Here is a 6,165-nt window from a genome sequence, read left to right on the forward strand (position 1 = left end):
CAGTGGCTATTACGTTAATCGAGAGGGTGTACTGTGCCGGGGAAGCTCAGACCCCGGCGCGGGGGCTGACTCAGCGCGAGGGCGAATTGTGGTACCCAAGACTCTGAGATCGGAACTTATGAGATCCACACACGACGCGCCGTACGCAGGTCATATCGGGTATTGTAAAACCCTCGAGAGGCTCTCCAGGGACTTCTACTGGGTTCGAATGAAAGACGACGTGAAGGAGTATTCTGAGCGATGCCACTCCTGTGCGCTGCGGAAGACCCCCAAGGGCCGAAAGCCAGCTCCCCTTCAAAGTTTTGAGAAACTGTCGACGCCGTTCCAGAGGGCCTCGATCGACATCATGGGGCGGCTAACCGTGTCTACCCAGGGAAACCGCTACCCGCTGGTCTTTTTTGATCACCTCACATGGTACGCGGAGGTGATGCCCATGCGGAACCAAGGCGCAGAGACGGTGGCCGTCTATTTTTAGAGCATGAGGTTCTTCGCCATGGTGCGCCGCAGCAGCTTTTGACCGAAAGCGGTACAAGTTTCACCTCCCGACTGCTGAACGAGATGTGCAGGCTGTTGGGAGTTCAGGATACTGACCACGCCGTACCATCCACAGTGCAATCGCGCGGTTGAACGCCTGAACCAAACCGTGTCCGGCATGCTTGGATAGTACGTGGCATGAGACCAGCGGGACTGGGACGTCTGGGTGCCTTTTGTTTCATTTGCGTACAACTCCGGCGCTCACGAGAGCACCAAGCACAGCCCCTTTTTTCTGATGTATGGCCGACACCCCGAGATGCCTTCAGCACTCTACCCCCCCCCCCCCCCCTCGGGTGATTACGGTACCATCGAGAGCTCCAAAGAGGTACTACTTCAGCGGCTGTCCAGCCCACGACTTGGCGCGTCAGTCCTTGGCCACCTCGGCTGACGCTCGAAAGCGCAGGTTCGACAGAGATGCCGATGTTCCGAGATTCTCGGTGGGAGACGTAGTTTGTGTCAGCGACCCGGCGGGGGCGGTGGGATTTGCCAGAAAGCTGACGGCCAAGTGGCGTGGACCGTTTCGGGTGGTGGAGCGCTTGTCGATGGTGACTTTCCAAATCAGGGATGCGCGAACGGGAGAGCAGAAGGTCGTGCATGCGAATCGTCTTCGGCGGTACAGCGCGGGGGCGGCTGAGAATCATGGGACGGGGGCAGCGGAGGCCCCAAGGGCAAATGAAGGGGAGATCGAGGACTCGCGTTCGGTGCTATACAAACAGCCTCCTCGAGGCGTGGCCAAGGAACGCCGAGCATGTGAGAATGATCTAACGTTGGGTCTTGATAAGACCAACGAGGTCATTAAGTTAGGCCTGATGGAGTAACTGGAGCGCGCCTCTACGATTCCTCGAGACGGGGGTCTGCTGATGCGTCACGACTATCCGTTGCGAAGTCGAAGCACTATTCCTCGATACAGCTTCGGATCGGCGGGGTCAGAGGACACCTCCGGGGCCCAGGATACCAAGTCCTAATTTTGAGGTCGGTGTCAGAGCGTGCGGCGGTGGCTCGTATTGTCAGTGCCATAGGCATTGTTGTTTCCTCGAGTCCTCTGTCCTTGTGTGTGATTTCATGATGATTGGGTGTACATTGTCAGATGTCTGTGCTAATGCCGAGCATCGTCTGAGCGTGATTTTTACTTTTGTGCAAAAATCCTTTTTGTGTTTGGGCGAGTGTGACGACCCTGTTGACCTCGTCATGAACTTCACCGCCGATAGAGAGACAGTGCGTGTGTGAAAGTGTGCGTGACGCGGATGTCGTGGCTGGCCGTCAGCTGGAGGGGGAGGAGAACCGGGCGACCTTCGAAGCGCCGAGAGAAAGGGACGTTAGAGGGAAATAAGACCAGTCGCTGGAGAGGAGACGTGGGGAGCGGCCGCGTGAGCAAGGAGAGACGTTCGGAAAGGAGACGGGGAAGGAGGGTCCTGTCGGGGTGCGGCGACAAGAAACCGAACTGCAAGAAAAGAAGCGGCCGGGTCCAACGGGAGGGAGTGGACACAGCACAAGCCTCAGCGAAACAAACGGCCGAGCAAGAGTCCGTGAGTTCGTCTGCAGCCACTTGGAACATTTTAGCGTTATATTGAACCGACCTCGCAGCAGGAAGGTCACTCCTTATATTTGGCTCCCTGGCAGCGCGTAGGAACTTTGTCACTGCTGTGTTGTGCCGTTATGGAAACTCTGGACCTGCTGTGCATGTAGACGTAATTGCTCTATTATTCTTGCGGGTGTCCGTGTGTCAATGCTCTTGGAGCCTGTCGCGTTACTATTATTCTTGCGGGTGTCCGCGAGTGCCCCCTTGGCATGCCTAGATGGCTGTTTCCTTTGCTGCATATAAATTGTTGTGTAATCGAGGCTGCGGGGTGCTGTCTCTCCTTGACGACGAATCTTATCGCATGTGCTAAGGCGCAGCACACTGTGGCTTTCCCCCCTTCCCATGGGGACGTCACAGTGCCTAATAGTGGCCAGAAAGTCGAATCTTAAACCGAATACGAATACCAAAATTTCAATGGCAATGTTTGCAACTTTAAAAACGGACTTGTGTTTCTACAATGCTTCGCCGGAAGTTACGTCGAAATGTGATATCATCGCCTATCGTCTAGAACGTTATTTCCGCTAATTAAATTGCCACAACGCATACAGCAGCTACAAAAAATCAAATGCACTTAAAGACAAAAAAGAGAGAAATTAATTGGGGGTCAGTAAATGCAGTCATACTTGGCACTTCACCTTCCCCATTTCAACCATCTCGTTTTCAGACAACCCTCTCCACTCGTGGGGCAATTGCGAGGACCGCGGCAGATTTTGTGCACAGCTCGTGCAGCGACTTGCGCAAGCGCGCAATGAAGAAAAGCAAACCTCACACATTAGCTACCTTTTGATAGGTATCTCTCCTGGATCAGTGGTAAAACGTTCCGCCCAAAGTCCTGGAGCCCTAGGTTACACTCTCCCTTGGGCAAATTCCGAATTTGGTTATTTCTGATCAATTTATACTCTTTTAACTCTCCTCGTGATTCTACAAGTGGTATGTGTTACAGATGACAATTTACCGGAAGAGGCTGTACAGAAAAATCCGATCGCATTTATTTCGCAATGTGAAAAAAAAAAAAAAAAACGACGCAATTTATGACGTCCTCTTTCTCATAGACCTCACGTACCTACTCGACGCTGCGGGGAGCGATGGGTTAGCGGAAGGGGCGGTTCAACTGTCTGTGTCATTTGCATTTTTATAAGAGTTTATGATATTATGAACGTGGCATCTGATCAGAGATTTAAAAAATGCAAAGCTTGCTGAGCCCGAAAGTGATGTAATATTCTCGGGTTGAAAACGGCGACGTGTGTGGATTACGGTTTCTCAGGAGTCTTTCTGCCAACGATGTTAGACTTTTCTCAAGATAACCGGAACTTGTAAGTCTGCTTCATGACCAACTTCCACAACATTCCGATCCCGTTGTAAAGTTTCCCGCCACGTGACGTATCAAAATTGAGCGAGACTTGAAGGTGGGGGTTTTCCACTCTGTCCCCCTTATCTTCAGTGCTTCGTTTCGAGTTCGCCTTTTTTATGTGTTACTTCGCCCGCCACGTTTTACTTAGAAATTTCTGCTTCAGGTATCTCAACCATTTAAGCGCACGAAGAGAGCTCTCGCTAATCCTAAAAAAGTGTTCGAGCTCTCTGGAAAATGAAGTAGGTAAAAAAAAAAAAGGCAGGCGGGACGTTTTTGCTGTCGATATCTAGTGATTGGAATCGATAAAATGTAAACTTTAGGCTATACTTCGCCCACGTCTAAGCCAACAGGGCGCTAAAAGCTAGTTTAAAATACGCTAAAAAGCACCTCGATGTTCTTTTTGTTTTAAGAACGTATTCATCTGTCGTTTGAGAATTGTCTATACTCCGATTTCGAGCAGAGCAGGGCGGCGTAGTGCAGCTAACACATCTACTGATTAATCTCAGGTATCAAATTTGTGGTCTGTGCCAAAATGACCCCCCCGCTGTGCGTCACTGATCGCTTGCAGTGAACGTGCTGTACACCAACAATGAGTACAGGACTTGAGGTCGGACTACAATTGAGTCAATGGATATTCGATATTGGTCTAGCTCATTAATTGAAGCCCTGTATATAGAGGAGGAGCGTCCATCTGGAAGTAAGTCATAATTGATGTTAAACTGCGCTGCCAAGGACAAGGACAAAACTAAGACAATGGAATAACAACAAGAAGACAAAAAGCGCGAACTAACAACAGTGTAGTTCCTTCTATCCCCCAAGAGAGAGAAACACTTTCAAGCATAAAACGTAAAAACATGGAGTGAAGAAGAAACCCGTGTGAAAACAAACAAACCTATTGAAACAATTATTACTAACATGACTAAACTTGATTGGGCGCTAAAACACAGCTATTGACAAAGGCGTGACTGCCCGTCATAATGCTGCAAGGCGATGAGCAATTCCATTTTTTTTTCGTAAAGAGATATTGACGACTCGCTGACACACGTGCCATGTCTTCCTGACACCATGAAGTAAGCTTCCATTATTTCGCGCTTCTGTTGTTCCTCGGATCATGCTAAGATTGAGGCAGTTGCAAACCCTGTCTAGCAAATGCATTTCAACTAATGTGCTGCTAGGTTGCTTGGAACCTGGAGCAGGCCACACGCGCACTTATGCTTCCTAAACTTGTCGCTGAGGCATTTTCCCGTCTGCCCAGTGAAGGATTTGCCACAGGACAAAGGCATTTTGCACAGGTGCACAAGAAATTTTCAGGACACGCAACAAACTTATTTCTGTGTCGAACCCGGCACTTAGCTTGGCATCGATTGTCATCATGTGCAAGACTAGTTTTCCAGGTAGTATTGCTCCCAAGGTCATTTATTCCCATTGGGCAAAAGAGTTGGGCGGCCGTATGACGCTGAGAGTGCACTGCAGTTTGTGCACAGTTTAGGACTGGCTCTTCATATTGGCTGAACTTACTAAGAAATAAAATGCCCAGACTTCTGTCTTCATTTATTAATCAAACCGCCAAATCCAGAATTGAGTTTTAGCAGGAGCGCAACGGATGCATATCTTGAATATTGCATAAAGCCCTGAGACTCCGAGTCTGCACACTAAACATTGTAACACCCATAATCATGTAAAAAGGGTGTGAAAAGGGTGAAAGTTAGGAAACTTCTTCTTGCAAACCTTTTTACATGATTTCTGAATCTCGGCGGTTGTAAAAAGGTTGTGCGCATAGCTTATTCCTCTTACACGCTTTTTTTACGCTCAACCTGTAGCGATGGTGTCTGAAATTTTTGTAAAAAGGGTGTAGAGCGAAATTTACGCAATTGATTCACACGGTGTGAAAGGAACGTAATGGTGATGCAGTCGAATACACCCGTGATTTTATAGCCGTGCATGTTTATTGCTTCGGTGAAACTGTTGCTAATGTACGGCAGTAGAAACACAAAGTAGAATGAATCGCCACACGAAGTCCCGTAAAATTAGGAAGTGCTAGAGAATAAAGCCTGGTTCAGACAGTTGCGTTTGACTGCGTTTGACTGCGTTGCGGCCGCGAGAAACCAGGAGGTCCCTGCTGCTTATGTCGCGTGCCGAGATGATTCCTTGAATTGGATTCCACGCTTCATACGAAGCACAGATGTGCCGGTGACTCGCTTTCGGTTCTCGCCGCAACGCAGTCAAACGGACTCAAACGCAAGTGTGTGAACCGGCCTTAATTTTTGCAAATCCGATCAAACTCTCCGTCCGACACGAGCCGAAAATATCGTGTCGCGCGTGCATTAGTTTTATCAGTTCAACTTCGATTTGACAAAAATCGTCTCCGCTCGCAAAAAATGAACCAAGACGTGGACATATACTGCCCACGCAGCAGACAGTATTGCTCTGATATTGGCCTGCAATTGGAAAGATTGTGTCGATATCATTTGGTCCAGCCGATATCAGCGGAGAATGCATGGGACCGCGGCGCGACGGTGCCATTGTGACATACCATGCTCGACGCCGTTTTTGTTGAGTGTCACGAATGTCCTTTGTGAATCGGCAATGCCGTCGATGTATTTATATTTTTCAATGCCTCCAAGTACTGACGTTGCGTGTGATGGCGGTACGAAGTTGTGCAGAATCATATGCGGCGTCGGGGCTTGAGGGCATTCAAAAA

The sequence above is a fragment of the Ixodes scapularis genome, unplaced genomic scaffold (genome assembly GCF_016920785.2).
Source record: "Ixodes scapularis isolate PalLabHiFi unplaced genomic scaffold, ASM1692078v2 PGA_scaffold10__122_contigs__length_95168666, whole genome shotgun sequence".
NCBI classification, from domain to species: domain Eukaryota; kingdom Metazoa; phylum Arthropoda; class Arachnida; order Ixodida; family Ixodidae; genus Ixodes; species Ixodes scapularis.